The sequence below is a fragment of the Myotis nattereri genome, assembly GCF_964212035.1.
Source record: "Myotis nattereri genome assembly, chromosome: 6".
Lineage (NCBI taxonomy): Eukaryota > Metazoa > Chordata > Mammalia > Chiroptera > Vespertilionidae > Myotis > Myotis nattereri.
The window spans coordinates 14,308,477-14,324,931 of record NC_138081.1 but is presented as its reverse complement, the minus strand read 5'-3'; the positions used below and the strand labels follow the sequence as shown (position 1 = coordinate 14,324,931).

The following is a 16,455-nucleotide window of genomic DNA, read 5'->3' as shown; positions in this document are numbered from 1 at the left end:
GAGAAATACCGATCTAATCATACATGCTCACAGCACTGAGAATCTTTCCCTGCTGGATTGCTATTCTGAGAGCACCCTTCCTTCAGAAGTCTTAAGTATCTCCCAAATCCTTCACTCAACAAAAGCACCTATTATGTGCCAGGCTCTTTGTTAGGGAATTAACATTGAATAAGATACAATCTGTATTCTCCAAGAATTTTCTTGGGCGGTTTGGGGACCAAAGGCAGAAAATAAGTAAGGAGTTATAATGTAAGATAAGAATTTCTTAAAAAGAATAACGTTAAAGGTGATAGACAACAAAGGGAATGCTGAATTTTATATCTAACTTCGAACTCGAGCCACATGACAAAATCCTCACCAAATCAATCAATCACCAGGTCCTTTCCTTCCATCAAATCTCTTTAAAATGTCCAAGTTAATTGCCTTTGGAAATGTTTTCACACATAATTGCGCTCGGCTCCAGGCATTGTAGTTTCATGCTTAGGCACGCAGTGCTGTTTCCCCCTTCTTACTTTACTGTTCTTTGGCCTTTGTGCGTCTCCATTTCATATTCCCAAGTGGGTAGCCTTGTGCCAGTGTCGCTGATAACGCATATGTCCTTATGTGTAAATGTAAGCCTTTACCTGCGTTCGTCATGTGCTGGGTGATGTAACAGTGTCGGTCTTACTTGGGGGACCGTCACCGCGCACGAGTTAGGTCAGGACCATGCACCCGAGGCTGCCCGGGAAGGAACCTTCTCCGAGACAGGAGGCTCGTCCGCTTCCCTGTGGTCTCCATCCCCTCCACCTGCAGAACGACCGTCCTCAGTTATCGGAGTGAAACTTCCTCGAGGGCATTTCCATAAAACAGCTGAATCCCGCCTCGATCGTCAGCGACAAAAGTCAGACACGTGCTCTCCCGTCTGGAAGCCAGCAGTAACTTCTGGCAAAGGCGCACGGCTCGGAGGCTGCTGCGTTCGCAACAAACCACCCGGTTAAAACTTGAGTCTTTTAACAGAACAAAACAAAAGCATAGACGGGGTAGTGAGAACGGCTTTCCCCCGTGGCGGTGGTGAGAGATGTTAAAGGAGCTCCAAAAAGAGTGCGGGGAACTAATGGAATATTCCTTCACTGTTCCACGGCTGAGGGGCGAGGGAGAAGGAAACGGCGATGGGCTAAGCTAGGGAGTCTGGCCCTTTAAGGAGGAGGGACGGACCGAAGACTCGGTACCTTGAGAGTCTCTTTGTCTGGAAACCTCCTTATTTACCCCTCTTGTGCTTCAACCAAACTTCGATGCGCGATTCTTAGCGTCCCTCTACGCCGCCGCCCCTTACGCTAGGCTCAAGTTGGCCTTGCGTTTATGGTTGACCCTAAACTTTGCGCCCGCGGCGCGAACCCTGGGAGCGGACGCCGGGGTCTGGGCCCAGCGCTGCGCCGTTGGCGCAATGCGGGGGCCGGGGGCGGGGCTCCGGCGTGCGCACCAATGGGTGGGAAGGGGGCGGGGCCGAGTTCGGTTGTCTCGCGTCCGGGTGACAGCTCGCGCGTGCAGATGATGGCGGTAAATAGGGGGGCGGGGGGGATGTCGAGGGAGGGGGCGGAGGTGGTGGGGAGGCGGCAAAGGGGGTAGCTCCAGGGGGTGGGGGAGACGGGGACCAGGGCGGCCAGGGAGCCCATTCCAAGACTCGGAGGCGGGGACAGGAGTCTCCGGCTCACTGGCCCTCCCCTTTAAAGAAGCAAAATCCTCACACCGGGTGAGGGGCGACAAAGGCGGCGCGCGCCTCGCGGGCGGGAGGAGCGGCGGCAGGGGGCGGGACCGCGGCGCCGGCGGGCCGGAGGCGCCCGGGGCGGGGGCCGGCGGGAGGCGAGAGACCGCGGTCCAGGCGCGCCGGCGCTGGGTTTTGGCGGGGTGGGCGACGACTGGGTTTGGGTAAAAGCCTTGAGGAGGAGGAGAGGAAGGAAGGCTTGCGGGGCGGTTGCGGGGAACGGGTCTAAGAATGACATGAGGATTAAGGGGAGAAAGGGTGCGAAGGCAGCAGACAAGCCAGCCTAGGAGGCAGAAAGGAGGCAGGAACCAGGGAGGGTGTTAAGGAAGCCGGGCAAGGAACGAGGTTAGGAAGACCCGGGTTTGGAAGAGGCATCCTGGGCTTAGGTGTAAGAGCAAGGGCTTGAAGGGGAAAGCTTTGCAGGGGATGGTGGTGGGGTGATGGGTGCTGAGGTTAGAGTTGGAAGTGGGCGGCGAGGAGAGGCAGGGCTGCGAGGAGAGGCAGGGCTGGGGTAGTAGTTGGGAGCAGAGGAGAGAGAGTGATTAAGAGCCAGACGTGACGAGGGTGTGAACTAGTGCAGAGCGAGATGAGCTGAAGGATCAGGACTGGCGGTGGGTGGGAACTGCGAGGTTCTGAGAAAGGTAACGGTTAGTGGTGGGCAATGGGTGTAAATTCTCGAAAGTGCAAGAGGGTGAATGAAACACTGGACTAGTACCAGGTGGAGTTAGGAATAAGAGCGTAGTGGAAGGGTGCAAGGACACAGAGATGAGAGCTAGGGCGTTTATAGGACAACTCGGGGACCAGAAAGGCTGAAAGAAAAGAGAGGACGGGAGTAAGAAGTGATGGCGGTGTGGGACAGGGTAACTGCGGGATGGTGCTAATTGTTGAGGTTCAGCAAGATCCGAGGTGAAAATAGTGAAGAGATGGGGCTGAGAGCGGAGGGTGAGAGGAGCAAGGCAGAGACGGGCCCGGGATGTAAATGATGAGAAGGGGAGTAAGGGGAGAGAACAGGGTTCAGGAAGACCAGAGCATCCTGATGGATGCAGACCTGGGGTATGGTGCCGAGGCGGGGAGTCAGGTGTGCATGTTGCCGGGAGAGACTCCAGAAGGGCTGCCTGGGTCAGGGCACAGAGGCCGCAGGGAAGGATCGAGTGTAGGGAGCCTTTGGTGCAGAAGAGGAGGAACCATGGTGAGTGAAAAGAGACCCAGAGGTAGGGGTAAAAACTCAGTCGAGTGGGGAGGAGTTCTTTGTTGAGAAGAGAACTGTGTTGAAACTGTCTCGAGTCCTTTTGTCCATAAAAGTAGGAAATTTCAGAAGCCTCTTTCTCTCTCCAAGGAATTTTGAATCTGCTTCTACCTTTCATTGTTTTTAATTCGACTCATGTCCACTTTGAAGAGATGAGACTCATTTGATTTGATACTGTTCTTGTCTGAATGATAAAGCATCAACTCGGTGCTGAAAACCTCTGCATTTCACCGGGGTTGTGATCTTGGGAAAACAGGATGCATTTTTTTTTTTTTAACAGGGTGGCTGTGCCTGTGTGGTGTGATCGTGCTGTGTTGTACCTGACTGGCACTGGGCAAGCAGAGCGCTTTATCCACAGCATTTTCATTTTCAGTGGCGAGCCCACTGTTAGTGAGATACAGATGAAGATCTTTTTGTTTTGATAAAAAACCAGATTTCCACCTAGCTGTGTTTGGTGGCTGGAGAATACTGAAAAATCATTTCAGAAAAAGGCAAATGACCAACCAGGGAAGTTTGCTGAGGAAGAGATTTAAATCAGGGCTGTGAGGGCTTTGAGTTCCTGAGCTGCCTTTAGCTTTGTGTGGGACATTTCATAGTGTAGCATCCATTTAGCAAAATCAAATAAAGAAAGGGAGATTTGTAGAGTAGTGGAGGATTTTGGAGTGGGACTTACCTTTTTGGTTAAATAATGAATTTATGAGTAATTTTTATCATGGAGAAAACTTCTGTAGTATAATGCAAGCTGGAGCCTTGGACGGCTCACTGCCTCTCCTATTTTGTAGGTGTGAATAAAGAAAGCCAATATTAATATTAACTTTACAGAAGATTTTTTATTTTTAAGACAGTTTGGGAAATTAAAGGAAGATAAGAAATTTGGGACACAATGTAGGTTATTACTGAGTATCTGGATGATTTTTAGTCTGAAGGTCTTACATTTAGCTAAGAATACGAATGATTATACTTAATGGTGCTAAAGGATAGACTATAATTTACTTTAAAAACTGAAAACTGTTCTTGAGAATCTTATTTGAGGTTATTTCATTAGTATACATTGGGATACACAAAGATAATTTTTTTCAAAGGCAGGTAAAGTTTTTGGAGTACTACTGTTTTGTGGGTGTTTGTGGAAAAGCAAAGATTGGGTTAAAGGCATTTGTAATAGCAAAGATTCAATTTTGATTTGTGGATATTAAAAACATTGGTTGTTAATATATATAAATAACTTAGAATCTTAAATCTTTCTGAATTCAGCTGCTAACTATTCATGGATTCTGGATTCTGTTAAGCAGGTGTTCAAGGTGACTAGATTGATTTAGCACTTTAACAGGATTTCAAAAAATTACTATTTTTGCTGCTAAGTTTCTAGAAGATTAATCTTAAATATTAACTTTCAAGCTGAAGAGTATGAGGTGTGTGTTTCTGTGAGATGTGTGTGAGAATTTCCTTCTTTACAGATGTGTTTGGGCTGGAATTGCTAGTAAAATGGTATTGCCATTTTAATAATGTAATTGTTTTATACTTGTGTTCTTACATAAATTATTTTAGACTTAATAATCTTGATAAAGAAGAAAATATAAGGTATAAGAACCACCAAGGAGAAGAGTCTGGCTCAGTCCTGTCTTTTGTTTCTGTATGCTGCTATAGTGTGCTAAATCATCAATTCTCTGTGAATGGTTATTTCTTACTTGACACTCCTAAAACTGAAAATGGATAATCTTTTAGTTCAGCTGATACTATATATCAGTAATAATTCTGGTGATAAATTTAAGCTTTATTTCATTTGTTCATCAAGTAGAATTCTATTCAAGTTAACTTTATTTTGTTTATAATCGAATTTGATAAGCAAAAACTTTTAAGCTTATTCAGATTTGAATAAGTAGGTTGTACATAATTAAATGTCTTTCTTGTTAATTGTAGATTCTTTGGATGGGACGAAAACTTGAAAGGACCTCTAGTTTATCCAGCAACTTCAGTCAATATCCCACTTAAATCATTCCAGGTAGATAAAAATTTATTCTATTTTCATAAATCTTCATAGGTAATGTGGCAGCCTTTGTAGATAATCTTTTCCAGCATTTAATTATATTCTCTATAAGGAGAGTCTGCTTTCTATCTAACTAGCACACACTTAATTTTATATTTACATTTGTTCTCTGGCCCCATTCTCGATTTTTGAGTAAAAATATCTGCTAATTAAAGTATTAAGAAGATGCTAGTTCTTCGTAAACTTAATAATTATAGCTGCCATCTATAGTGTTTTTGTGTCAGACATGGTTGTAAACTCTTTATAGATTATAACTCATTTACTCCTCACATCAATCCTATGAGATTGGCACTGTTCTTGTTCCCATTTTACAGGTGAAGAAATAGAGGCTCCCTGAGATTAAGTGATTTGCCCAAGGTTATACTCAGATAATCTTTTAGTACAAGTAACATTTGAGTTTTTCTTTTGCCAAGTAGTAACTAAATGATACAGTTAATCTTTTTTTTTTTTTTAATAGTTTATAAGGGAAATTTCTACCAAGTGGTGGGGGATAGGATTCCAACGTTGGCATTTTGCTGGCAAAGTGTGTGCTCTGGTTCATTGTGCTTTGTCTCTACTGACTGTTGTGAAGTTATCCTTTACCATGCTCTTCTCCAGATTAAACAGTGCTGGTTTATTTTAATCCCTTAATGTGTCTTGTTTGCCAATCCTTAAATTATCCCTTTGGTTCTGTTATTAACTGTTTCTCAGGTCCTTTCTAGATGGGGAACCTGAGACAAACACCCTAAGGGTTATATCTAATGCAAAGATTACATCAAGGTTCTTAACATACTCCTAATTTTTCATTATAAAATTGTTTTTATAAGACAAAATGACTCAAAAACAATAAAAAAATGCCTAATAGCATTGCAGATTAATGGTTACCTGTTCATGTTTTTATTTAGAAAAGGGCCCTGGACTTGTTATATATCCTACAGGTTTGTAGTTGTAAAATTGTTGCCATTGAAGAAAAATGGCATGTGAAGCAAAGGAATCAGAGTGGATTTTGTGCTATTATGGTTTGTTTTCTTCATTCTATTTGGAAAAACATTATTTTACCTATGAATGATGAGTTTGTCGGCCCCTCCCACATCAGTAAAAACTGGCATGGTGTACCCCTCTGTTGGGGACCTGGCATGGTGTGCTCACACATGAGTGGGTCCTCGGGATTTGCTAAGTATTGGTGCTGTATGGGAGGTTATTATGTGAAAACAGGAGCCACAGGGCTGTTCAACACCATGCCTAAGATGTATTCTGAAGATCCTTTTGTAGCTTCTAGGAGATGGAAAAGATCTAAGTGGAAAATGTATAAGACCATTGGTTGCAATTCATACATAGGTTTGCCTTATGGTAAGGGAATGAATAGAAATATTGTAGCATTCTATTATCTCCCCCCAAATAACCTAAATTTTGGGAGTCTTTTCCGTTGTCATATAAGGAGATTTAATTGACCCCATCTCCACTGCCACCTTCCAGGTCATTCTCAGTCTTTATTGTTAAAATGGTAGCTTGTCCTTTTGGTAAAGGTATGTCCTGCAGAATGAGCCCTGTCAGATTTTAGTGAAAGGACTACTAGCTGTATTCTAACAGATGTAAAATACAGCACTTGTAAGCCTTTTTTCCTTTCCCCCATTTTAAGTGATCGTCAAACTGATGAAATATAGTTTCTTATTACAGTTGATTGTAATAATTAAAAACACTTTGCTTTCATAAGGTGATAAAATTACAAATTATTTGGAAAGCATTCTTCCCAGTCAGACATTATTGTTTCTGAGGCATGGGCAGTTTTTAAAGACTATAATACTGTTCCTTTGCCATTTACATGTTAATGGAAGTCTGAAAAGTAAGGTGCTCTTCTGAAATGTGCAGGGTTGTTTTTATTGTGTCATGTTGTAAACGGCATCCTGTGACAGGTATTTTCTCTCTTTGTCTTCTACTGAGCTAATTAGTAATTTACACTCTAGTAGCATCTCTTCCAGCCTCCCTGTGTGAAAACGCCTGCCACTCTGTGCCTTCCGTGCAGCATGGCTGGCAAGTGACCGGGGGCAGATGTTGGTTAGCACATCAGAAGGATCAAGGCTAAAATTTATTTTTGTGTTTTTAATAAATGCAGGCTTTTGTATATGTCCCTTCCCTGCACCTTCCCCTGCCCCCACATTTAAGTAGGAGTGTGATGACCTCCTGTAATCCAGAGCAACAGTCCTTGATTCAATTTTGGACTTTTCTATTCTGTCCCCACCCCACCCCAACGTTGTGGGATTTGGGGAGGATTAGCAGAACAGTCTGGCATAGTTTACAGCCCAGAAAGCTGATCTTGATTGGTCCCTCCCATTGTCAGTATACAGAGCTTCTTGTCATTGTCTTTAGAACCCAACCGTCCTTCTTTTGCTGGGCCTGTTATGCGAGGGGTGGCAGGGCAGCACTGTTGCTATGCGTTAGGAAAGTACTTTCATAGGACACTTGTATTCCTCCAAAGCAATGATAGGCCCTGATTTGTATCAGCTTTTTCAAAATGCAGCCGTGAGTGACTGAAAGATAATTTATTGCTTGGTTTTAGCACTCTGTCACATTGGTGTTCTGCTCTTTCCTGCCCCCTGGCCTATCTCTTCCAGTCTCTGACACACCAGAAAGGTGATGTGTAGTATCTGTAATGCGCTCACTTGGATAGGCCACGTGGGCATATTAAATTAGCAAGACTTTGACTTTGGAAAAAGTTGTAAGGATCAGTTTCTGTAGTGAGGAATATAATTTTATTTTATTTTATTTTTTTTAAAATATATTTTATTGATTTTTTACAGAGAGGAAGGGAGAGAGATAGTTAGAAACATCGATGAGAGAGAAACATCGATCAGCTGCCTCCTGCACACCTTCTATTGGGGATGTGCCCACAACCAAGGTACATGCCCTTGACTGGAATCGAACCTGGGACCCTTCAGTCCGCAGGCTGACGCTCTATCCACTGAGCCAAACCAGTCAGGGCAAGGAATATAATTTTAATTGAGAATTAAAGGAATGGTAGAGATGGGTTTAGTGATTTATTAGTTTTGAGCCAAAACCTTTCTAGTGTGCTAGATAATCTGTGGTACTTATTTTTGCAGTTAGAGATACTAATTTATTAGGATAATAAGGTCAGAGTCCCTGTTAGAATTAATTAAAGTCCTCCTGACAAAAAATTGTTGTGTGGAGGTGGCCACAAAGAAAATTAGGTGAGAAAGTGTGTGAATAGCTCAGTTAAGCCATCATTGCGAGTAGCATTATAATCATAGACATCTGGCCTTTGACAGTGCATCAGCATTCAAGGACATTGCATTTGTGTAAGCATTCATAGCGTATGTGTGTCTATATGTTTTCCTCACATTTACTTCTTTTAATGTTCTAATACAACAACCTATATTATTGTCCTAATTATGTTGGGAGTTCGTGGCTAGATACTAATTACACTCTCGCTTTAAGAGTGTAATGAGATAAAAGGTCAAAGGTCAGATTAATAAGCAACATATAAAAAATCATTGAGTGGACCGATCACACAAAGAGATGTTATGCGTAAAGATGAAAAAGTTAATATATGACTATGGAATTGAATATACTCTTTTAAAAGAAACATTTCTAAAATGTATGGCATAGCTTGAAGAACTGACAACAATGCATTTCACTTGAAAGATACGTGCTTTTATGAAGAAATCAAACCATTTGTGGTTGGCTTCATTGTCTACTCCATGCTAAAAATCCCAGATTGGTTAGACATTACCAGTCTCCCCAGTTATATTGTTAATGTGCTTCTTGAATACTTTTATAGGCAGTTCAGCTTAATTTACAACTAATAATAAATTCAAAAATCTATTTAAGCTGTAAAGTCAGTAATCCTAATCATTTAAATAAATATAAAATAAAACATATAATTACTATTTTTTGCCTATTAGATTGAAAGATTAAACAAGTTGATGATAGCCAGTAGTGAATGAGGATGTGGGAAAATTGGAAGTTTCACACACTGTTGGTGGGAATGTAAGTTTCCTTGGAGGTAAATTTAACAATGCCTATTGGAATTTAAAATGTGTGAACCCAGTGACCAAGTAATTCCACTTCTAGAAATTTTTCCTATAGAAAATATTCATACACTTGCATGGAAACTGTAGTACAGCTTTTCTTTATAGCATTGTTTGTTATAGTAAAAAATGAAGTTCCTCAGTTAGGGACTTGTTAAATTATGTATGATGGGTCCCCACAGTGGAATGCCACTAAGTTGTTAAGAATACAGTGGAGCCCTAGCCGGTTTGGCTCAGTGGATGGAGCGTCAGACTGTGGACTGAAGGGTCCCAGGTTCAATTCTGGTCAAGGAAACATGATCAGATTGCAGGCTCGAGCCCCAGTAGGGGTCGTGCAGGAGGCAGCCAATCAATGATTCGCTCTCATCATTGATGTTTCTCTTTCTCCTCCCTTCCTCTGAAATCAATAAAAATATATTTAAAAATAAGAATACAGTGGATCTCTATATGCTGATGTAGAAAGATGTCCATTGTAAAGTTATTTTTTAAAAGTCACATTATAGAATGATATGTATAGTATATTCCTATTTTTGTAAAATGTTAAGGACTGTTATTTGAGGTATTCCCTTTTTTGCAGGGGAGGTAACCACTTTTTATACTCTACTAGAGGCCCAGTGCACGAAATTCGTGCACGGGGTGGGGGTTGAGGTTCCTCAGCCCGGCCTGCACCCTCTCGCAATCCGGGACCTAACTGCTCGCCTACCTGCCTACCTCATCACCCCTAACCACCGCTGCCTGCTGGCCTGATGCCCCTAACTGCCTCTGCCTGCCGATCTGATCGCCCCCTAACTGCTCCCCTGCCAGCCTGATCGCCTCCAACTGCCCTCCCCTGCCAGCCTGATTGCCCCTAACCACCTCTGCCTCGGCCCCTGTCACTGTGGCTTTGTCTGGAAGATGCCTGGCCTAATTAGCATATTACCCTTTTGTTAGTGTAGATACTTATATATTCTTTACTTTTAATAAGCATGTAAGGAATGAGTTAAGAGAGCATCTTCATGAAGGAATTTTTTTGTGCTTGTAAGGAAGAAGGAGGAGGAGGTTGGCCAGAGAAGAGAACTGATTAATTCGTATGAGAAACATCAGTCATATTTTTGAGTCAGAAATGTCTGGAATGGCAACAAAGAGGGAACGGAGGGAAGTTGAGGCCATTTGGTGGAGGTTTCAAAGGTAATAAGAAAAAGCTTACATTTGATTTGAAAAATGATCTGTAAAGTGGAGAAAATAATAGTACCTAGTTCATTGGGTTGTGGTGAGGATTAATTAAATAATGCATATAAAATGTTTAGAACAGTGACTGACACATAGTAAGCTCAATATTAACTACTAGAGGCCCGATGCATGAAATTTGTGCAAGGGGCTCGGCCTCCACCCACCGCTACGGCTTCATCTGGAAGGTTGTCCGGAAGGACATCTGGAAGGACGTCTGGTCTAATTAGCATATTATGCTTTTATTATAGGTTATTCAATGAAAATACATTATCTTCTTTTTTAAAAAAAATGATTTCAGAGAAGAAGGGAGAGGGAGAGAGAGATAGAAACATCAATGATGAGAGAGAATCATTGATTGGCTGCCTCCTGCACACCCCTCACTGGGGGATCAAGCCCACAACCCGGGCATGTGCCCTGACCGGGAATCAAACCTTGACCTCCTGGTTCATAGGTTGAACCTCAACCACTGAGCCATGCTGGTCAGTCTCTATTATTGTTTGTAAGCCTGTGTTGTCTTTATTATGTACGATGATGATTCTTCAGACCTCACTGACTGATCAAGTGACTTTGATTTTTCCAGTAGTGTGGATGGTTAGCCCAACCATTCCTGTTCTTCAGCTTTGATCCTCCCACCTACTAACACTTAGTGTTAACCCTTTTCGGTCCAACATGGAGGCTGACTTGACAGACCAGGCGCTAGGAGCAGGTCCAACGTCGAAGCTGAGGTCGACACCGCAAACTGGTTCAACATTCAATTCCGTCAATTAATTTGGACCAGACTGTTTGAATTCCAAAAATAAAATTGGACCGCAAAGGATTAAAGAATAAAATACTGAAGAGTTATAATTTTAAAGCACTAGACACATGATGTCCTATGAGTTTCTATTGGTTTTGTTTACTAATATTATCATGTATACTAATTAACATTTGGGGTTTGTAAAAAACAGGAGAATAGGTAATTTGGGGGGAAAGCATCATTTTCTGTGGAATAGATATGTCACCATTCACTGAATGTGTTAATTTTGTTAGCAGTGCTGTGTAATGAGCCATATTAGCTGCAACACCTACATTGACAGCCAGCATTCGGCTTGTGAAATCTTTGAGAAAACAGAAATTTGGCAAGAAGTGTTCCTGGAGCAGTTGAAATAGTTTTTTGTGGGAAATTTCATAGAACAAATAAAGTAGAAAAATAAAAATAAAAAAATTGTCTCACACTTGAGAGCCACGAGAAAAGATGTTTTAGCTGTGAACTGAAATGTGACAATGTAATTTTGTAGGGCTTTAGATTTCTTTTTGTATTTCAACTTTTTATTTAATTTTGTCATTTTAAAGAATTTCAAGATGTGTTTATATTTGATGGAAAAATTGTAAGTATAAATTTTTATGCTATAAAATTAATCTATTTTAAGAATGATGATTTTCTCATACCATAGGCAGTCCTCAGGTTACGTCAGACTCGATGTATGTCGTTTCATGGTTACATTGCCATCTCCCATTTATTTATATAAAAAAAGTTCCGTCATTTCAATGTATGTATATATGTGCTTTATGTTTTTTATTATTTATTTACCACAAGTAAAGGTCAGGAATTGTTATCTTTATTTTAATTTTTTTTTTTTTACTGAATAGGTCCTGCCAGTTAGCTCACTTGGTTAAAGCATCATCCCGACACGCCAGGTGCAGTTTTGATTCCCGGTCAGGGCACATATAAGAAGCAACCAATGAATGCATAAATAGGTGGAACAACAAATCAATGTTTCTTTCCTCTCTTCTCTTTGAAATCAAAAATACAAATTTAAAAAAAATGAATAAATTAATATACATAAATGAAATATTTTGAATTTGGACTTCATAGTCTGTGATTTGGGCACAGTCTAACTTTGGTGAATAAAGGCCCTTTGTTCAGCCCCCTTCCTGTGCCCAGTTTCCTCTCCCACCCCACAAGCACCCTTTCTAATGTGTTAACTATATGTATCTTTGATTCTATATGTATCTTTAATTCCAAAATTCCTTATTATGTCATACTACTGTAGAAATTGGCTATAGAATTCTACCTGTAAGAATGCTATAGAACTTGCTCTGGTTTTTACTATTTCACTTAGCATTGATTTAAGAGCTAATTATGTTTTTGGATGTATATTGGCTAATTGGTCCTAATTGCAGCATAGTATTCCATGGTGTGCATCCATTCCCATAGTGATGGATGCCTAGGCTACCATAAACAATGCTACCAGTAAACAGTCTTGTACATGTCCATTATGGATGTGTTTCAGAATTTCTTTGTGATTCAGACTCAATATTTGTGCTTTCACAGTGTTTGTGCTTTCTTTTCCTGAGGAAGCAATACAGTTAAGTGTTTTCAGTGGCATTGTGGTGTAAGTATTGTTAGGTTGTTGAATGGGTGTATCAGTTTACATCCCATAGGCATTGTATTCCCCATCACCCCAGCTCCTGGTATTGTCCACATTTCTAATTTTTGCCATTTAATAATGTCTCATTTTAATTTAGATTTTCTTATTCTTAGTGAGTTCGAGCATTTCTTCATATCCTAGTTAGCTATTTCCTTTCTGTGAAGTAAGCATGAAACAATAAACATAGTAGTATATTTATTTTCTTAAGCTGGAGGAACTTTTGGTTATGTGTTATATTTTGTGAGATAGTAACACATTTTCTCAGACTTCAAAAAGGAAAAAACATCAAACTTTATATAGAAGCTTAAAGTATGTTTTCTTCCTGATGGCAAGAAATGATGAAGCAAACATTTTTAAACATTCAACTTGAACGCTATGAAGTATGCTACAATTAAACCACCTATCTAATCTATTCTCATTGTCTTTATTTATGCTGAAAATTGAGAGCAAGTGTATTACTAGAATAGATTTGGTCTGAAAGCGCTTCAGCATATTAGACTATTTAAAAGTCACCCTTGGCTCAGCCGGGGTGTCTCAGTGGTTAAGCATCAACCTATGAACCAGGAGGTCATGGTTCAATTCCTGGTCAAGATACATGCCTGGGTTGCGGGCTCGATCCCCACATGATCACCAGTGTGGGGCATGAAGGAGGCAGGCAGTCAATGATTCTTTCTCATCATTGATGTTTCTATGTCTCTCCCCCCTCTCTGAAATCAATAAAAATATGTTTGGAAAAACAAAACAAAACAAAATAAAAGTCACTCCTAGACAAAAATCAATAGGAGATTATTTATAAAATCTCAAATCCAGTGGTTTCCCCCTGTTTACACTGCTCCACATGTCATAAAACTGAGTAAATAGCAGGCAACACCTCTGCTTGCCTGTCCATGAAGAGCCTATCACTTGATCAATAACTACGTACTTAACACTCATTGACTCTAAGTAGGTTATATTAAATACTAGAGACTCAGTGCACGAAAATTCATGCACTGGAGGCGGTCCCTCAGCCTAGCCTGCCCCCTCTCACAGTTTGGGAGCCCTCAGGGGATGTCCTACTGATGGCTTAGGCCTGCTCCCCAGGGGAGGCAACTGGCCGATCAGGGGAAGGCACCACCCCATAACCCCCTCACTGCTGCTGCCTCTGGCCTCCCTCTGTGGGAGGCGACTGGGCCGATCAGGGGAAGGCAACACCCTCATCATACCTCTGCCACTGCCGGCCACCACGGCTGCCTGAGTCTTGGCCCTCGCAGCGGCAGCCACCATCCACCGCTTGCCGGAGCCTCTGGCCGGGCCTGCAGTGGAAGCGGCCATCTGCCACTTGCCTGAGCCTCAGGCAGCTGCTGCGGCTTTGTCTGGAAGACGTCTGCTCTAATTAGCATAGTACCCTTTTATTACTATAGACTAGAGGCCCAGTGCATGAAATTCGTGCATGGGTAGGTCCCTAGGCCTGGCTGGCGATCAGGGTTGATCTGTGGGGTCACCAGCAGGGCGATCAGTTGGGCCCCTGCTGGCACCTGCCTTGGATGGCCTGGGACCTGCAGGCTGGGGGCAGCTCCTGCGTTGTCTTTCCCCTGGTGGTCAGTGTGTGTCATAGCAACTGGTCATTCTGCTGTTCAGTTGATTTGCATATTAGGCTTTTATTAGATAGGACTAGAGGCCCGGTGCACAAAAATTTGTGCACTCGGGGGGGAGGAGGGGGTCCCTCAGCCCGGCCTGTGCCCTCTCGCAGTCTGGGACCCCTCGGGAGATAACGACCTGCTGGCTTAGGCCTGCTCCCGGGTGGCAGAAGGCAGGCCCAATCCCTAGGTGCAGCCCCTGGTCGGGCTCAGAGCAAGGCTGATTAGGGAGTTGGGGCACCGCCCCCTGTCATGCACAGAGCAGGGTGGATCGGGAGGTTGCAATGCCACCCCCTGTAATGCACAGAGCAGGGCCCATCAGGGGGGTTGGGGCTCCGTACCCTGTCACGCACAGAGCAGGGCCCATCAGGGGGTTGGGGAGCTCCCCCCTGTCACTCACAGAGTAGGGCCAATAGGGGAGTTGGGGCACCGCCCCCTGTCACACACAGAGCAGGGCCCATCAGGAGCTTGGGGAGCTCCCCCCATCACGCACAGAGCAGGGCCGATCAGGGGGTTGAGGAGCTCCCCCCGTCACAGAGTAGGGCCGATAGGGGAGTTGGGGTGCCGCACCCTGTCACACTCAGGGCAGGGCCGATGGGGAGGTTATGGCTCTACCCCATCACATTCAGAGCAGGGCCCGTGGGGGATGGGGGGTTGGGGCGCCGCCCTCTATCACACACAGAGCCGCAGGGCGATCAGGGGGTTTGGGCGCTGCCCCCTGTCACACTGACCCCGGTGCCGGGAGGCCTCGCGGCTCCGCTGATCCCGGTGCTGGGAGGCATATTACCCTTTTACTATATAGGATAGAGGCCTGGTGCATGGGTGGGGGCCGGCTGGTTTGCCCTGAAGGGTGTCCTGGATCAGGGTGGGGGTCCCCACTGCGGTGCCTGGCCAGTCTGGGTGAGGGGCTGAGGGCTGTTTTCAGGCTGGCGGGTGACTGAAGATCCCAACCGCTCCTTTTTTTCTTTTTATTCTGGGCCAGCTTTAGCTCTGAGGCTTGGCTCCAGCTCTTAGGCCTCTGCTGCTGAAAGCAGGTATCTGGTTTGTTTGGGTTCTATAATCGAAACACTGTTTCAACTCCAGCTCTGAGATCCCGGCTGGCTGAAAGCAGGTTTCTGGGGTTTTGTTTAGCTTCTATATTTGTAACAGTGTTTCAAACTGCAAGCTCAGAGGCCAGCAGCGCCAGGCGGGGAACGTTGGGGTCCTCCGTCACTGAAGCAAGCAAGCCTCACGTTCGCTTCAAGCTGCCTGGCTGCCGGCCGCCATCTTGGCTGGCAGCTAATTTGCATATTGCCCTGATTAGCCAATGGGAAGGGTAGCGGAGGTACGGCTGATTACCATGTTTCTTTTTTATTAGATAGGATGATAAACAAGTACTTCCAGTTTTTGTGTGAAAGGGCCATAGAAAATATAGATGTAAAGTATTTGAGGATAGAGAAAAGCATATTTCCTAATTGAGATGCAACTTCTTGGGGTATTAGAGAAAGCTGGGCAGCAGTTGTTTCAGATTTGTACATGAATCCCACTATTATTTGTTCAGTCTTCAGGAGAGGATAAAGACCGATTCAGAATGCTTTTTCCCTTGTTCCAACACATTCACAGTATTTGTGCTTTCCTTTCCTAAGGAAGCAACATGGTTTTTCAAGTGTTTTCAGTTCTGACTAAAATGTGATGCAATCAAGTTTTTCTGTTGACTTTGGTTTAGCATCTGCTTAACTGAGTGAAAAGGGAAATTTAATTTGTGATGTGTTTGACGTAGCTATAAACCATAAACTTTTTCCAATAATACATAATATGTTAAAATGTTTTCTTCCATTTTTCTCTTTTTGCTGTTGTAGTTAGATTTTTGAGTAAGTAAGTATCTATATGCAGAACATGTTTTCGTGCTCTTATTTTTTCAGTCACATTCTATGCTAAGATATAGAATTTTCCAAGGACTTTGATATTGCTCTGTCTTGAAAATTTATTTTTCTTTTTTTTTTCTTTTTTTTTTAATTAAATCTTTATTGTTCAGATTATTACATTTGTTCCTCTTTTTTTCCCCCCATAACTCCCCTCCTCCCAGTTCCCGCCCCACCCTCCGCCCTCACTCCCCACCCACTGTCCTCATCCATAGGTGCACGATTTTTGTCCAGTCTCTTCCCGCATCTCCCACACCCCTTT

At 43.2% G+C, this 16,455-nt stretch overlaps 2 protein-coding genes across 2 annotated transcripts in view; both read left to right on the top strand.

The window, feature by feature from the left end:
• Nucleotides 1-16,455, top strand: part of MED20 (mediator complex subunit 20) — a 54,338-nt gene that overhangs the window by 19,540 nt on the left and 18,343 nt on the right. The window contains exon 5 of the transcript XR_013996200.1: nucleotides 4,905-4,986. The gene's annotated coding sequence lies outside the window, so the exon portion shown is untranslated. The remainder of the gene's footprint in view (nucleotides 1-4,904; nucleotides 4,987-16,455) is intronic.
• USP49 (ubiquitin specific peptidase 49) overlaps nucleotides 4,972-16,455 on the top strand; it is an 85,103-nt gene continuing 73,619 nt past the window's right edge. Inside the window, exon 1 of the mRNA XM_081095050.1 lies at nucleotides 4,972-4,986. The gene's annotated coding sequence lies outside the window, so the exon portion shown is untranslated. The remainder of the gene's footprint in view (nucleotides 4,987-16,455) is intronic.